This window comes from Diuraphis noxia, unplaced genomic scaffold (assembly GCF_037042655.1).
Source record: "Diuraphis noxia isolate RWA-SAM2 unplaced genomic scaffold, SU_Dnox_SAM2 contig0009, whole genome shotgun sequence".
In the NCBI taxonomy this organism is placed as follows: Eukaryota; Metazoa; Arthropoda; class Insecta; order Hemiptera; family Aphididae; genus Diuraphis; species Diuraphis noxia.
Window position 1 is genome coordinate 1928678 of NW_028301719.1, and position 19436 is coordinate 1948113.

The window sequence follows — 19436 nt, forward strand, 5'->3', positions numbered from 1 at the left end:
AATGAAAACAAAAGACTTGAATATATAAAATTTTTATAAAATTAACGGTTTGTCTTTAATTTGTACGCATAACTACACGATATGATATCACGAAGACGAAAACGTTCGTCTAACCCATACCCACGCGAATTATTCTGTTTACGAGAGATGATAATAATAAATTAATATTATAATAATAATATAAATCGTATACTAGCTCTTTAGGGGACGACGGCGGAATTTTGTGCGCGGCGATTTTGTTTTTTCATTTACATATATAAACGCCACGTGGTCTTATACACAGGTATAGAACATAGGTAGATGCATATTCCAACACATATTAATATACGCCCATAACTGTCTATACAGGGTGTAACAGAAATGTATGACAAATGAAACACATAAAAGATATGACATTTTGTCGTATATTTCTGTTAAACGCTGTATAGTCGGTCGTTGCCAGTTGTTGTCTAAAACATTATAAACATGTCCGTTGTTTCTATAATATTATTGTGATACATTACATCAATATCATAATATTATAATATTTTCGTATTTATTTCTGCACATTTTATTTTTTTCCTTTTACCTATATTACGACAATGGACAAAGTCAAAAAAATATTTTAATTTTGTCCATCACAACAACCGCCGCACACGATACAATAATAACTGCACAACACAGTATAGTGTGTACGATTTGTGATGAGTGGGTTATACACACTATGGTTGTAATATTTTATTATATATTTATGGTATATTATAATAATATGATAATATGTAAAACGTGTCCTGCACATAGTTTTCCCACTGAACACTACATCATAGCGTCGGTGCACAATCAATAAAAAAAATCAAAAAAAAAAAAACGCAACAGCGACATTGTACGGAGTTGGAGGGCTTCCAAAACTGATTTCCTTTATATCTACATAGTACATATGTACCTATATAAATGCAATCGTCTAAATACATTTAAAAATTCCTCCGAGAAATAAATTACACTAGTAAGATATGGTATAAGGTGTATAATTGGTCGTTACTTGGTAACTTATTTATGTTACGCGTTTGCCGTATTAAACTGAGTTGCAATAAACATATTTTCAAACTTATTTTTAATTCCAAACCATATTATACCATTTAGCAGCAATTCTGAACGTGAGAGGAATTTCCGCAGCCGATAATTCGAGTATAGGCGTGAGTAGGAATACATGGAATTTATATATTAAAAATTGTACAATAATATTGGCCTAAATTAAGAAGAATAACATAATTGTTTTAAAAAATATCGACAAACAAAAACAATATTATTTTTCAATCATGCTGATATTTTTTTAATTAAATATTTTATATATTAGTATCAAGAGTTAGGAAAATTAAAATTAGTGACCCAAAATTGTAATTTTAATGATACACAACAAGTATAGCTCTATATTAAATTATTATAGTCAATATAGTCTTACCGTTTCACATCATTTCAACACATAACATTTCTAAACTTTCATAGCTACCTACTGTACAAGTTTAACTAAAATCCAAACATTTCAAACTGTTTATGACGATATAATCTACACATTTACAACTCACTAAAATAAAATTACACTTTTTTAATGCTCTAATCAAAATGTGTACGACACTATTATTGTTCACACAGTTTAGGTATAACAAGTGCAAATGTTTGCTCATAAACTTTATTAACTAAATCATTATTCAATGTCGGAAACTGCAATTGACAGATAACAGCATTGCCATTTGTGGTCAGTTAAATTGTATTTATTTATTTTTAACAATATACTTTAGTCTTTAGCTAAAGTCTAGTTTATGTTATGTAGGTTTAGACAAAATTAAAATTGTAATAGTGCTGTATTTCTGCAGTTCGATACATAATAACTTTAAAAAAAAAAAAAACAGTTTTAGAAGGACCATTATTTTACGATGATGAAAAAGGTATGATTATTAATTATAATCATAGTTTAAAAGAAATATGTTGCAAGGTATACTAGAATTTTCATAGACTTAATGAAAACTAAAGCCCATAAATAATAATTAAAAATTATATAGTCAGACATTATATTATTTAATTTTTTTGTAAAAAATAATGAATAAAAGGATATTTTGTGAAAAATAAAATCAAAAAATGTTAAGTGTTATTTAAATATTTCAGTTCATCGATTTCAATTATAATACTAAAAAAATTTTAATAAATTAAATATCAATGAAAACAGAATTTAATAGCTATACATTTTAGTTTATAATTTAATAGACATATTAAATAAAAAATTATAATGTACCATTAATAGGTTGTAGTTATCTACTATACAGTAAATATATAGGTTAGTAATAATACAAATCCGTTTGATCGTATTAGAGTTGTTAGAACATTATTTTAGAAATAGTTTTAATTGTATTTATTTTTCAGTAAACAATTTAAAAATAAACATACCTAAATCATAATAGTGCGCTCGTCTATAATAACGAAAGTTATTTGTTATGAAACAGTCACAATAACAATTTACATAAGTCTTAGTGCAAAATTATCATAAGAATAAACGAAGTTAGCGGTGTATGGATTATTCAATATTTTCAAGTTTTTTTAGGCATTTAAAATTATGGTTTAACATTGACGCATTGGTATTTGTATCTAAAATCCAAATAAATGTTTACTCCGCCAAATAAATAGCGTATGATGTCAAATCGAAATTTTTGTGCTGCAACTTTATAAAACAAAACAATTTTGACAATAATTTAATAAAATACCTAAATTTGTAGTCGTTACATTTTCATCAGCAAAAAAAAAAATACGGTTCACACACATTTTTACGAGTATATACATTCTGAAACATTTAAAACAAATCTTGCATATATTTTAATTTCAAAAAAGAATTTAAAAAATATCTGATTCTGTGATGAGCACTATCTTTATTTTTCGATACATGCAGGCTGGACACATTAAAAATTAGTTTAGACTTTTACATGCAGATGGTTCGCGATTTAAATAGGACAAACAGGTTAAAAATATATTGTAACACCTATTGTGGCTAAGAAAAAGCCGAAGATCAAACTGTGTCGTCACAATATTATTTTTAATTTACCTACTAATTGAAAAGTCATATCATTTTTATTATATTTTCTTTTTTTTTCTAGGTTTATTTATATTTTATGTTATTATTTATTATTAAAAAAAAATCTCCTTAACATTTAAATAAATGAATAAATTTTAATTGTATACAACATATTAAGTATGTTAAAAAAATTCTAACACTTAAAATTAAAAAAAAATATTTTGCTGGCCATGTTCAATATTTCGATCAACAGCAGCGGGTTGGGCATTGCTACTCTGTAGTTCATGGAAAGAATATTAAAACTAAATTTTATATTCTCTATGATAATATATTGTGTACACAACTATTTAAAAATAATTATTATTCCACATAGGTAATATCAAAAATTGAAAAAAGAACAATAAATTTAATTTCGTATATGAACACGCCTTGTAAGTCTATATATCAATAATAAAATACTGACTACACTTCTACGCACTGACTAGAGTCGTCATATTATAGTGACGAATTAGTTACCTATTAGTTTATTACTTATTATAAGGTAATTTCAATGATAATATTGAAGTATTCATTCATTTAAACTAATATATGATATTATGTAAATTTATTTTCATTTACGAAAAACACTTAATAGATAAAAAAAAATATTTGTTTTTATTCAATATTTTGTTATACATAATAGTTGGTATTATTACATCAATTTAGATGCACTTGTAAATAGGTGATAATAATGTGTATCATCGCTAACAAAAGATAAAACTCACAAATATATGTAAAAAAGGCATCTAATATCAAGTGCAGTAATACACCAATATTCATCACATAATAACCATGATATTAAATATTAAATGAAAAAAAACTCTTAATGTGATTTCTTCTCTTAATTCAATCGATTTAATTGTAAGCTTTTTTAAGTGTTATGATACTGATATGATTTTAATACCATATACTTACGTATCAACAACAATAATGGGTTGTTTTTTTTCTAACGTTAATATCCCGGATTACGAACAAATAACATATTAATAATTATATAAATGAAATAAATATCATTAACTTATATAAATCAAATATGATTGTATGTTAAACTATGATTTATATCGAACAGAATTTAGAAACAAACAAAAAACGTACTCGACAGTCGACACTGCAGATAGCAAGTATACTGTACTTTTTTTAAACCTGCTTCATTGCATAATATTAACATATATTGTTATATTTACTCAGATATCTACTTTATATTTTATAGTACTAGACTAGAAAACACAAAGTACAACTGGATTACGTGCATGGGTCGATAAAATATTGAAACAATTTTGACTAATTGCTCAAAGTATACTTGATACAAAACCGAACATGCACGACACTTAACATAATAATATGTATATACAATAGCAATGAGTTATAGTAGATTTTATGAAAAAATAAAAATAACTTTAAATTTTTTCTTAAAACAAAAAACGCGTATTATATCATTTGTCTTGAGATTTTTTTCTTCAAAATAAATAGTCAATTTCAAAATATTCAATAGAGACAATATTCTACGAATCCAATAATATTCTTAATCGCATTATTATATAGTCATCGGTAGTCGGTTAAACGTAAAAAATATTGCACTGACATACACGGTTGCTATAAATCTCCTTGTAGGTTAGGTATAGGATCCATGAATTATAAAACGAAACTAAGTGGCAGGATCAAAATCATCACTTTCTTTCTCTCTTTTGCTATCCAAAAATTCTGGTTAAAATCTATAATACATATAATCAGTTTCTTGACATTCGTAGGTATAATATTATGTTGCGCAACACTTGTTTTCTCCGGCCACATACTTCATACTATATTATAGTCGAAGGTATTGTAAGTATACACCGCGTGTCTCTATACTATTATTATAATTCAATAATATTAGACAGTTTCCGTAAGTTATAATTATTCATTTCCAAGCTTATGGCGTTTGTTTTGAGAAACGAACAGGACACACAAAAAAAAATCCTAAAGTATGTTAAAATGATCTGCACATGATTTGTGACCGCGTGTGAGAATAGAGACTCTAGTTTAAAGCTGTAAGGTCAAATGACGTCCGCCAACATCTATAGTGGCCAGTAGGTACCTATATAATAGGTAGGACCTAACCTAGGCGGTTCTTAATTTGGCCAAATGTCAATTACAGAGGAGCAAAGAGAGTAAAAGTATAACGCGTGCATACGTCGTGTGTAATATTATATGTTCGTTTGTATAATCATCATTATATCATGTACATTAGTTGTATTTTATTTTTATTCCAATTTGTTTAGATTAAATCATGCGTAGAACGCAAGATATAAAAAGAAATGATAATTTTATACTTGTCCGCGATTGGGCAGATATTTACAAATATTTGGTTTACAGACTTACAGAACAGGAAGTTACACGTCGTATGTATATCTTAATGCGTATAATTGCACTGTATTAATTTATTACTCAATAGGTAATAATTATAGCTACTCCATTATAAATTTACTATTTTGTTCCTATAAGTGATTGTATATAAAGGTTTGTTTTTAAATATTTGCATCCCATAAACTGTATAATATTTAGATACCTACCTCATACCTGATGCATATAATTGAAATAGTAGATTAAAAAAAAAAGCGGGTAAGTCGTGGATGTCGCTCTGCTGTACAGTAGGTTACTGTAATGGATGGGATTAAATTTGAATGCAATGATAGGTATCATTGTATACGAAAAACGATTCGGAACGGAGATGATTAAATTTGTCAGTCTAGGATATATTATATTTAAATATTGTCATATATTCTATTTTGAAACAAATATTTTATTTTTCAATTAAGATGCATTTTGTATAAGGCATGATTAATCAATTAGTGTAGTTAACATGTAGTTATCATAATTCATAATACCTTATATTATCATAGATATACAAATACCTGGTTTGAGGATAAATCGTTATCATTACGCGATTTCATAAAAATTTAAAACTCAAACGCTCAAAACATTTTTCCTATATAATGACGATTCAAATTTTCTCTATAGCTATTTGAAGCAAAACTTATGGAAAACTTAGTGTTGAATTGTATAATCTTAGATAAAAATACAAATAATATTATGAATTTTGAACTACAAAATAATTCGCAAATATTCATGGTTTTGACGAATTTTTGTCAATATTTGAAATTCAAATGCTAATAAAAATTTAATTTGCATTTCCGGCGGACATGTTTTTTGTGATAAAGATTGAAAATCTTGTAAGGAATCTTATATTAAATTTTTAAATCTTCGTTTAAAAAAGAAATTTTTTTATTAATTTCTAGCTTAAAATAATTTGTGAATTTTTGTGATTTTTACGTATTTTGTCAAAATTCAAATTTTGAATGCTTATAAAAAAAAATTGTAACAATGAATTTATTTTATTTTTCAACTGCTATTGTAATAATATGTTAAGAGCCTTGTATTAAATTTTCAAGATTTTCTACCAAAAAAATAAATTTTTATCGATTTTAATTTAAAAAAAAACTAATAATGATTGAAAATTACATATACCTAATTATATATTCAATTTAAGTCATATTTTTTTAAAAATTTCATGGTGGATAGAACATAGATACTTATATAAACATTCGGTGAAAATGTCATGTATCAATGGTCCATCGTTTTAAAGTTACATAAAAAATCAAAATTGATTATATCGAAAACTGATTGTACGTAAAATTTCCTGTTTTTCCGTTAATTTTTAGTTTGTTTATCCCGATTATATAGAAAAATATTAAGAATTTTTTACTTTTGATCCCCCAAAGTATCAACTAGATTCACTTTCTGACTTAACAAGGTACTGAAGTTAAAAGTCAAAGCACTTTTACTGCCCCAAAACGTAATGACAAACACAAAAAAAAATTTATGGTTTTGACGAATTTTTGTCAATATTTGAACTTCAAATGCTAATAAAAAAAAATTGTGCCAATGTATTCTTATAATTTTTTTAATCACTATAGGAATAACTGATGAGGAACTTTGTATCAAATTTTCAAGTATTTTGATAGGGCCAAAAAAATTTTATCGACACTTCAAAAAAAAAATTTCAGACAAATTGAAAATTTCAGTCGTCTATAAATATCTCAAAAAAGTCAAAATATTTTGAAAATTAAATCATGTAAAGAAAATGCCAATCTAAATAACTGATAAAATTTTCAAGTATCTACGACTTATACTTTTTGAATAATAACAAATATTTAAAATCGTTTCAGGATAAATCGTTATCGTTACGCTATTTCGTAAAAATTTAAAATTCAAACGCACTTAAAATTTTTCCTATAATGATGCTTCGAGTTTTCTCTATAGCTACTTGAAGGAAAACTTATTGAAAACTTAGTGTTGTATTTTTAATCCTTAGTTATAAACTCAAAAAATTTTATGATTTTTCAACTTCAAAATTACTTGCAAATTTTCGCGTTTTCGACAGATTTCGTAAAATTTTGAACTATAAACGCTTATTAAAAAAAATTGTGACTTACGATTTTTAATTTTTTTTTAGCTACAATAATAACAACTCATAAGGAACCTTGTATTAAATTTTCAAGTTTTTTTGGTCTTCCAACATTTTTTTACCGACACTTCAAAAAAAATCTCAAAAAAATTTAAAATTTCACTGGTCTATAAATAACTCAAAAAAAGTCAAAAATTTGTGAAAATTAAACTGTTTATAGATAACATAAACATTTGGTGAAAATTTCAAGTATTTACAGTGATTAGTTTTTGAATTACAACCATATAAGAAAACCTATTTGGTCGAAAACTGGTTTTGCGTAAAATTTCCGTTTTTCTGTCATTTTTATTTTGTTTTTCTCGATTTTTTTGAAAACTGTTGGAAAATGTTTACTTTTGACCTCTATAATGCACCAATGCTGTACACAGACACAAAAAAAAAAAAAAAACAACACACATCATTGTAAAATCAATACATTCATCACTTCGTTCAGAATCTAAAACAATGAATTAAAGTATTAAATACCTACGAATTACGACGTTAATCATAGCAATCATTATTGAAACATAATACTTATGTACTCTAGTATCTACTTATGGTGTTTACTTAAACTTTGAAGAAAAAAACCGTTCCCACTTTTGACATACATTTCGCACATTACTATAAAAACTAGAATATCCGCACAACTATAACAATAAAACAACATAGAAATCAATCTTTGAAAACCCCACTTTCACTAAAGTTTATATTTTATATTAAATCTTAACGTAAATGTATATTACCTCGATGTTGGATCTGACAATTAAAAACAATATATTAGTTATGCATATATTTGTCATCATTCAACTACTTAAAAGGCAATTTGTTTACCAATAAAATGTGTTCTCATTCACACTAATAGCTATACGTTTTATTGTAACAGAATTAAAATTATGTATATAATTTAAACAACGTCGTAACTAGATCTGAACCTTAGTTTTGATCTTCGACCTTTTCTAAATTAAAAGCTCATATCATATCATATTAACTTGTACATATAGTTGTATGTCATAGTATGTCATCGTATGGATAAACAAAAAATACAAATCAAATGAATTAAACATGATAATATATAGTAATATCATGATTACTATTAAAAATTAATTATTAGGTATTTTTGGCAATCTCAGAATCTCTGAATAAATTTATTGACATATATTTAAATAAAAACATTTACATGTTGACAAAATACTTTTAATGTAGTCGGTTTTACTACTTGGTTGTAATTTTTACTTTGCACGACTATTAAAAAAAATATATTTATGAAACTAATTTTTTCATGTTACCTTTTTTTTTATTATTATTATTAAAAATAGTGAATTTACAATCTATACAATGGTATAATAATAATCATGTTACCCATAGTATTAATTCTATTCCCAGCTATAATTTTAGCATATTATGATAGTGGAAAAAATCGTCTTTAAATAATTAATTTAGCTAACAGACTGTTACTAACAGTAAGTTCAAAACTAACAATAACATTTTAAATTATATTACATTATTTGACATAAATTATAATTAATTTGAGGACTGAGCTAATTATGAATTATTGACTTGTGTACAGAATGAAGATATAATATAAATCATTGATGAATATAATGAACCATTTTGAAAATTACTCGAAGCGTAAACTCATTAGGCATGGACCCGAATACTGAAATGTATAAGCAAACTATTAATTGATTTATGATTTTAGTGTTAGATGCGGAAACGCGTATTTGTATATAGACTTAAGGTTAAATAAGTACTAACTAATAAGTAATAACTATATTAATAAGCAACATTATATTATTAATATTTACTAATTTACTATAGAGCCCAAACAACGACGTAATTGCAATGTGTCCATGAAATATTAAATTATACATAACATCGTCATAATATTAATATAATCCATATTTGAGGCAAAAATACAATGACGAATGCAAGAACTTAGTATACACAATAAAATATTAGTCGATTTCGTTGGAAATTTCACCAATTCCCCCCCCCCCCCCCCAAAAAAAAAAATAAATGAAAAATAAATAAATAAAAAAAAATGAAATACAAGAAACAAGAAACAAGAAACAATACATTATTAATAGGTAGTCAATATTAAAATCAAATTTTAAATTCAAAATTTAGGCTTTTTATTATATTTTAATCTTAAAGTGAGTTATGTGTATTTTAAAATTTAAAATTGTTTGTATATCTTAAAATACACATAACTCACTTTAAAATTAAAATATAATAAAAAGCCTACGTCATGCCCTCGATAATAATGTTACCTTTAATTTTTGTAAGAGGTCAATTTACTCTAAACTTTAAACTAACGGAGCTAAACGTGATCTGCTGAGCATAAAATTTGGTATGTTACGCACTTGTAAGACGGAGACAACATATGCGGGTGTAGCGTCCTCTTAATCAACTTTTATAGTGTCTAAATATTACATTTTAATCATATACTAAGATCATAAAATTATTTGTTTTATTAAGGTACCAATACATAAATTACGATAATTATACAACATTGCAATCTTAAATAAATTTATACGCGGATATACATTTTAAGATTTTAAACAAAAAATTGTTTTAAAATTTCTCATAGTCGCCAAGTTATAGAGAATGATGTGAATAATATTAAAACTATAAGAATAAATCAGACAAGAAATATAAATTTATAAAATTTATAAAATTTATCTATTAAAATTGTCTAGTTCTCAGACATTAAATCTGGATTAAAAGTTACAACGTTTGTATCACATTTTAAAATTACAATTAAATAATATAAGCAAAAATGTTGAACAGTTACACAAAGACTGATTTACCATGTAAACTTTGCAGCAGAACATTTTACGGTTAGGTATTGAGTTATAAATAATGTACATGTTAACACTATTACATTAATTTATAGCATAATAATTATAGTGACAGTTAAAATAATTATGAAAAAATATATAGGTAAGTAGTAAATATAATCATAAACTAAACGATATGACTATAGTTTACGATCAACTTAACTTATATTATCACTTATGTAAAAGCATAATAATTATTATTTCAGAACTACCTACCAATCTTACATAATAAGTAATGACTAGCATGTCAATCCAGACGAGACGCGACAAGACTGCATCAATAAAATGATAAGTATAATAAAAATAACTAAAAACTAATAAGTAATAACTAAATTGGATGCAAAAGCAAAGATAATATCCTGATAACGTTATATAATATGACATCTATTTAATACAACCAACAATATAAAAATTAATTATTTTTTTAATGCATTTTTAAAGATTATTATAATTTAATGATTTAGATTGTAATACAATGAAAATTAGCATCGATAATATTAAACTATTTAAATTTATTTTCAGTAAATACGAGTATATGAAAAAATTATTTTTAATATTTAAATAATGCTGATGATTAATAGCCTTGACTTTTGGAATTGATTATGTGTAACATGAAAATTGATTTCCCAGACAAATTTCAAATTTATTTAGAATTTGTATTAATTGTAACACGTGGTTGCAAAAGCAATTAATACAATATTACAACATACATATTATTATGTAATATTAATTATGTACCTATATAATCACGTCCTGTACTGTGTGCGAAATGCCGAAACCTATGATCTATTAAGGAAGTACCAAATAATTTATTGACTATTGTAAACTTTCTTAAAGATGATTTCAGACGCTATGAGTTAAGGTTATGCGTTTATGACTAATGAAACACCATTATATTACCTACTCTAAGTAATTAAAATTAAGTTAAAACGGTATTCAATCACGCCGATATCGATGAAATCGTTACATCATATCGATAAGAATTATAATACTATTCAATATTATATTTTATATTATGATGTGTGTACTATACCATAATAAATTGAATTAATTTTTAATTATAGCAACTTTTTCTTAGATAACGTTTATATTTCATTATTTTCCCGGCTACTTCCGGAAATATAATATTATTATAGCTACCTACTTTTTATTATTATCGTTATATGTTGTATATATTATATATATGTTTGGGTTCGAACACTCGATGCCGATGATAACCATATTAACCACATAATATATTTATGTGTGATGCACGTGTATTATGAATTATGACTTCATATTCCTATCCGTAAACAAGGAGTGTATAGGAAAATACAAAATAAAACATTAAAACGTAAAAATATAAGTTTGGTAGACCATATCACGTGATATAAATCGATGTTGCGTCATCTTTATTATTATTTTACCGCAGTCGGCCGTTGAGGAAAAAATTACGTTAGCTCCGAATTTAGGGTCGTTGTTGTGCTGAGGGTTGAAAGACTGCTGGCGAAGGATTTATTTAGAGTTCACGGCTGCATCCGAGTTCCGTCCCAATTATAAAAATTGAATTTTTAGATATACTAGTTCCGTCCAGGGTTTTTTTGACGGATATACCAATTCCGTCCCGTGTCAAATCGAATTTAACAATATCACATTATTTAGATATAAAGATAATATGATATCAGTTACCGCACAAAATAATCGAATTTAATAATATCATATTATTAAGAAATAAAGATAATATGATTTCAGTTATTGAACTAAATAAACTTTTCAGTCGTTATTTGTGCGTGTCCGTGCTTCGTTAATATATATTAAAAATGGATAGTCTACAATATATGTACAGTGAAAAAGGTAAAATGTTAATTATTAAAAATGAATTTAAATTTTGTTTTCACAAAGAGCTGAATAACGATATTGAACGATGGAAGTGCATTCGAAAACAATGCAAAGCATATATAAAAATTGGTAAGATAACTAAATTTATAATAATTAAAGAGTGGATATTTAGGTTCTTTAATGCTTAAAATATAATGCTAATATTTTCTTAAAATCACTAAAATATTCACCAAATATTCATTAAACTTGTAAATATGCAGATATATGATTTTTTTCTAAAATACCTCAATAAAAACAATTAATAATTGTTAAACACCATTCAACAGGTTCAAAAAAAGAAATTGTCTTTGAAAATTTAGACCACAGCCATGATAAAACCGAAGAAACTAATTTAAATCGTCAAAAACTTAATAATAAATTAAAAAGAAAAGCTGTTGATGATATTTGTGAAAAACCAGCTAAACTTATTCATAAAGAACTTTCTAATCATGATATTAATACTATTACCTCTAATGATATAGACTTAATTAGAAAAAATATACATCGTGCTAGGTCATCCATATTATCAAAATTACCCACAACCATTGAAGACGTTCATGAACTATTGAAACAAATTACGATACATACTAATAATGACGAAAAATTTTTAATTATGAATGATCCAATTACACACATTATTATGTTTACTTGCAATACAAACTTATCTCATTTAAGCAAAATTAGTACTATTTATGTTGATGGAACCTTTAAATGTTGCCCAAAACAATTTACACAATTTTTTACTATTCATGGATTAAAAGAACCAAACAGTTTTATTCCACTAGTATTTTTTTTACTGCCAAACAAAGCAAAAAACACGTATGAACATGCGTTTAAATTTTTATGTGCAGAATGTGATAAGCTCCAGTTACAATTTACACCACAAACCATTTACGCAGATTTTGAAAGTGCTATACATACTGCTGTTTATGCAGTTTGGCCAGAGATAAATTTAAGAGGATGTCGATTTCACTTAGGGCAATCATGGTGGCGTAAAATTCAAGATCTTAAATTGTCCACTTTTTTTAGAAATGATAATTCTGAGATTGGTAGATTTTTAAAGTACATATTTGGATTGCCATTTTTAACACCAGACGAAGTAGGTGATTTTTTTGCTTCTGATCTAATGGGAATCAAACCAGTTGATGAAAAAATAGATTTATTTTTGGATTACTTAGTTGATAATTATATTTCACCTGAATCTACTTTTCCACCTCGTATATGGGCTGAATTTTCACATAGTACTTTACGTACCACAAATAACTGTGAATCATTCCATTCTAAATTCAATGGAATGTTTTATCATGCCCACCCAAATATTTATCAGTTTATAGAAGCTTTAAAATATGTTCAACAAGATTCCTACATCAAATTAAGAAGCAGTATAAAACGAAGAAAACCCATATTAGCTAAAGAAGATTTTATTAAAGAAAAAATGTATGAATACAGTTCAGGTCAAATATCACGATTGGAATTTGTAAAAAAAATATCCTATAAATTCAATCCAATTACAAATTTGTAAAAATGTATGTTTTTTTACTATAAATATGACGTATATATACTTTGACTATTTAGTATTTACTGAATTTTTAATTATTATTATAAATGTATATAACATTATGACCAATAAATTATGAAAATGTATTAATAATATGAATACTTATATTTTTTGTATGCATTTTATAACAATTTTTATATTAATTATTACGACTAAATTATGAAAATTATTAAGGACGGAATTAGTATATACCTTTTTCTAACTGGGACGGAATTGGTATATACCTTTTTTTTAACAGGGACGGAATTGGTATAAAAAAAGGTTCTCGGGACGGAACTCGGATGCAGCCGAGTTCACAGCCGTCGTCATCATTATATTTTTTTCAGTCCTAACACAAGAGTACGCTTGTGCTCATGCACCTCAGTACACGATACTAAACCCCTAGGATTTGACCGACTCGGATACCGCCATACCGGTCCACAATGTACTATCACTGCACAATAGTATATGTCTATTGTCTACACTCTACACACATGTGAATTATGCGCTTGGTGCCAACAGGAAAAAAAGTACATATAAAAAATAAAACCTGTTTATTGCCAATGCAAGGCACTTTAAGAGTTTTTACCTCTACAAGCTGCAGTTAACAATATTATATTGCTACGCGATTTATATCGTAAGAGAATAAATATTCCTCGTGTGGGTACACGCGTAAACCACACTTTTACAGTGGACCGATACTTCTAAACACAGGTATAAATAAGTTTATAGTGTATACCACGGTAGATTATAGACTATAATCTACCGTGGTGTATACTATCTACATTATTAATAAATATAGGTTAAACGAAATAAATAAATAGGTGGCAGTATGTTTATCTAGAGGTATGGTCTTGAATGGCCGAAACCAAAGAAGAAGAAGAAACGAAGTACAAATAAAAACAATAATTTTAATTCATTAAAATATAATATCGATTATTTAAAAATATAATATATAATAATTAATAGATACCAAAATAATTAAATCGATGACGCAAACTACACACAATTAAGCACGTGATTGTGTGCTGTAATTCGTAACAATACACATCATATTTTTTTTAAATCACACAAGTAATTTAGTGTAAACTGATTAATAACAGTGAGTGTATGAAATAGTATACCGAATATCTATAACAATAATAATATGTATATTGTATATAATATAGAACATCGTACAATAACATAATAAAATAAGTCTTTTGTCCTATAGTCTTTTCATAGGTATATATTATTTCAATTTCTAAACCATAAATAACCAAAAAATAAATGTTTCAAGTACGTTGAAATGTTCATCTACCTTTAGGACGAAAAATAATACATGATGATAATATATTTAACATGTAAACATCCAAACTTCACATTAAATATATAAAAGGTAAGGAAAATTAGTAACCACGCAAAAAATCACAATCTTTGTACATTCATAACCACACGTCATAGGTATGTATCGGCAGGTGTAAAAAAGACTGATGAATGGAACCGACAGGGGAACGTAGGCGTATATTTTCTTTGAAATATTTATGTAAAGAATTTTACGATGGCGGATGGCGAGTCGATTGTATTTCACAAAATTGATGTATTATCGATTTATAGGTATTAAGTTCCGTGTTAAGTATCCATTAGACACGCGCCAAAAATTAATTTAATTTAAATTCAACTTGTCACATGATGCAAATGTATTTGTCTAAATTTTGATTGTGCCCACTTACATACTTACGAATAATTAAAATAATTTACAACACGTAAGTGTACTTAGTACTACCATTTGTGATGTATGTTAACAATTGAAATTTTAAACGAGATGATTAAACAAAAATTTGAACAGCATTTATATGAAAATATAACTAGTTACTAGTATAATGTTGTGTTTTAAAAATGATAAACACGAAAAAGTATTTACTTTTTAGAAATTACGAAAATCCTATGAGCATAATAGGTTAGGTTATTGATTTTATAATAATTTAAATAAAATATATAATATACCGCCATTGTATAACAACCCAAGTACAAAACATGACAATTTTTATTATACGACAATAGTAGGTGCATGGAATACTTGATAGTTTAAATAAAAATGAATTCCACGATGACGTATTCACACTAATAAACATAGTTTTCCCACCAGATTAAGAAAAATAAATTGGAATCAGCGTTATGCCATCGTGTTATATAGTAGGGACCGAGTATTGACGCGTTGAATGGGGACCCACGTGGACGTTTTACACACACACACACCCTACTATTCGCCGGAACATTCGGATTACAATAATAATATGGTACAGACAACCGCAGATAAAACATTTTGCCGCGATTTAATGATTAGTAAAAAAATAAAATCATAACCATAATATGTATAATATATATAATATAAAATAAATCTATACCTGAACGCCGTTTTTTCGTTTGTTCGTAGTTTTTTTTTTCCTCAATCCCAATAGAAAATATTATCTACTTTTTTTTTATGTATAATGTATAATATGACATTTAATCATAATGTATAATATAATATACGACGTAGGTGCATTATTACAATCGACGAGCTTAATGAATGGAAAAAATCATAAGCGAAAAATAAAATGTAACAATACTCACTGCAGGTTGAAATGATGATATCCGAACGGCGGGCGATATCGACGAGCCGATTGAATAACAATATTGTACTACGATAGTATTATCTCCGCCACAATAATGACACGACTATAATATCAAAACGAAAATCGATATTATGGCAAAATAAAAATAATACAATATATATTTTATTATATATCATGGGCGAACGCGATCGCAGGCCGACCGTGACGACACGCCGGCACACGTTCGAATGTGAAATGATTCACATGCGCGCACGATAATATAACATAACCAACGCTGGAAATAGAAACTGCGACGTCGGCGGCGCCGGCCGTTTCACGCACTTTGGAACCCTGGTTTTGTGTGTATACGTATATCGGTATACCGTAGAGTAACCGTGTTGGGTACGTCGTACGATGCGCGCGCAACGGTGCTGCTCCCCGCGGGCGTTTTCGACACAAAATAAAAATTCTACCACCGTCGCGAAAACCCCCATCGATTTTCCACGGAAATCGCCGGCCACGTGTTCGCCGAACCTTCGCACGTGCACTTGTTCGGCTGTGCGACATAAAACCATAAAATACGTAATGATGGGTGTGTATGATTTGCGCCAAAATTATTATTGTTGGACACGGGTGCCAATTTAAAATAGGTACACTACCTACACAGCCGCACAGGACATACTATGTCTAATAATATTGTAATTACGATGCCGTTGTCACATAACACGCGAGCGTCAAATACATTCAAAAGAAATACATCGAACGCATTGGATACGTATATTCAATACGTTTATTATGTTGCATAATATTTCCGTAGGCCTGCGCACGGGGCGAGGAAAATTTGTACAGCCTACTTAAAATTGTTGAAGAGATAAAATTCGTTGATGTCACTTTTTATGCTTAGGACTTGCTGGCCGAACGTTTCGTGAACATGATGTTGAACAGGGTTCAAATTGGGGGCGGTTTTTAGAATAATTAGTAAATTCGCTTATGAGATGATACGATCCAGTATATCGTATATCACAGTACAATACTACAATGCTCAAATAAGGTTAGACGCCTCACTTACATTATTACTCATTTGTAGAGGTCGGATTTTTATGATTTTACATATTTGTTTCTAGTCTATGCAGTTAGATGGGAGTGAGAAATCTTTTCGATTCATGAAACACAGAATTAATAGGAATAAATGTATTTTGCATAAAAAAGCATATTTTATGGGTTAGAGAATAAATACACGTTAGAGAATATTTGAGAATATTTTAAATTTTTGTAATATCGGCAATAATGAATATATTTCACGTATATCAGCGCTTTGATAGTTATAATGTTCACTAAATAATTCTGTTTATAAATAATTAATTCCTGGGTTTTAACAAAAATTAATCTCCAGGTATTCCTTATCGATTGCGATAGCACGTAGGTTATTTCGTTACCTAAAATAAATTAAAACTGAATTTTTTTTTAATATTAAAAGAATATTTTGCATATTTAAGGACATAAAACATCATATATCTGGTATTTTAAAAGAATATTAAGAGAATATATTGCCTAATTTATGCAACATAAAAACATTGTATTTTAAGGATTTTAAGAGAATATACATCCGGCCTCTACTCATTAGATATGGAGGAAATTATTGATGAGTCAATACAGTCAAAACACTGACTCCAATACAGAGAAGTGGTGGGCTAATTGGCTTCAATTTTTGGTGGTGCAGAGAAATATTATAATTTGATCCCTCAAAATACTTCAAATTCGGAAATTCCCTAGTTGCAGTAGCCAGTAATTAATAATTATTAGTATAAAAAATTTTAAAAAAAGATCGTTGTTTGACAATTATAACTTTATAGATATATTTGTTCAATAAATAAAATATGGAATTTTTAAAATAAAAATGTAGAGTGAAATATAACTTGCACTACCAAATGTACGCAACTCCAGAGAAGAATACCATTGTGCTATATAGTATATACTATTGTCTATAAAGTAAAATACGAGTATATCTAACATTATGTAAATTAATAATTGTTTTTATTTTATATATTAGTCAATAATAATATGAAATTTTCTTTATTTTCATTATCAATAAAACAGTGTCTAACAAATTTAAATTTATTATAAACTATTTGTAATAATATATAAAGACAATATTCATCTTACTGAATTTTAATAGGTCAAGTAACCACCAACGAAAATAATTCTGCACACCTTGTGAAAAATCCCTAAGCACGCCTATGAATACTTCAAAATATTCGAAATCATAGGTCGAAATCATAGGTATTCTATAATCCAAATAATACATATACCTATACTCGTAACCCTTTATGCCTTTGTTCTTATTTTTCGTTATTTGTGAAATTAATTTTCACTATGGTATACCTTAATACAAAATGTTTTAAAGTCATAACACAAAAACTCTGAAGCTTTGCATATTTCGATTTAGATAATTTGTCATTTCTGAAATGAAGCACACAGGTATCAGGAATTTTATTGCTTTTGTACGATACAATTCATTTTTTTCTTATCTCGATTTGTCACTTACGTTTTCTGTATTTTTTTTTTTAGTTTATTCTTAAAATAATACATTTTTTTCCCACAACAGTCGGTACAAATAAGAACATAAACTACGTAATTATATTAAGTCCCCTTCCTCATTTATGGGTACCTGCACATATTCAATTATTTACAATATTAAACAATTCGTGTACTGTACAAAAATAATACCTACGTGTGAGACGTGGAAGTATTTTTTTGATTATCCAATTACTATAAAGAAAAGACAAGAGGATTGCGACGATAATGAAACTGTACTTCATATACGAATTGATAATAATAAAATTGTCGAAAAAAAAATCCTATTAACTAGGTATTGACTAAAAAATGAATCTAATGATTTTCAACTTGAACAGTAGTTTTAGCCCCAGTAAATGTTTAAATAAATGTATATAGATTTACGTTGTTATAATTTTTATAGATTAAACTATTACAATTATTTATAGAATAATTTAATCAATTAACTATATAATATTATAATCAGCTTGAAATATACATTTAGGAAATTGTT

The 19436-nt window shown here is 27.0% G+C and overlaps 1 protein-coding gene across 1 annotated transcript in view; it reads right to left on the bottom strand.

The window, feature by feature from the left end:
• The window catches only part of LOC149054234 (proton-coupled amino acid transporter-like protein pathetic), a 57230-nt gene extending 40586 nt beyond the window's left edge, over window positions 1–16644 (bottom strand). Inside the window, exon 1 of the mRNA XM_089230486.1 lies at window positions 16389–16644. The gene's annotated coding sequence lies outside the window, so the exon portion shown is untranslated. The remainder of the gene's footprint in view (window positions 1–16388) is intronic.
• Between the last annotated feature and the right edge of the window lie 2792 nt (window positions 16645–19436).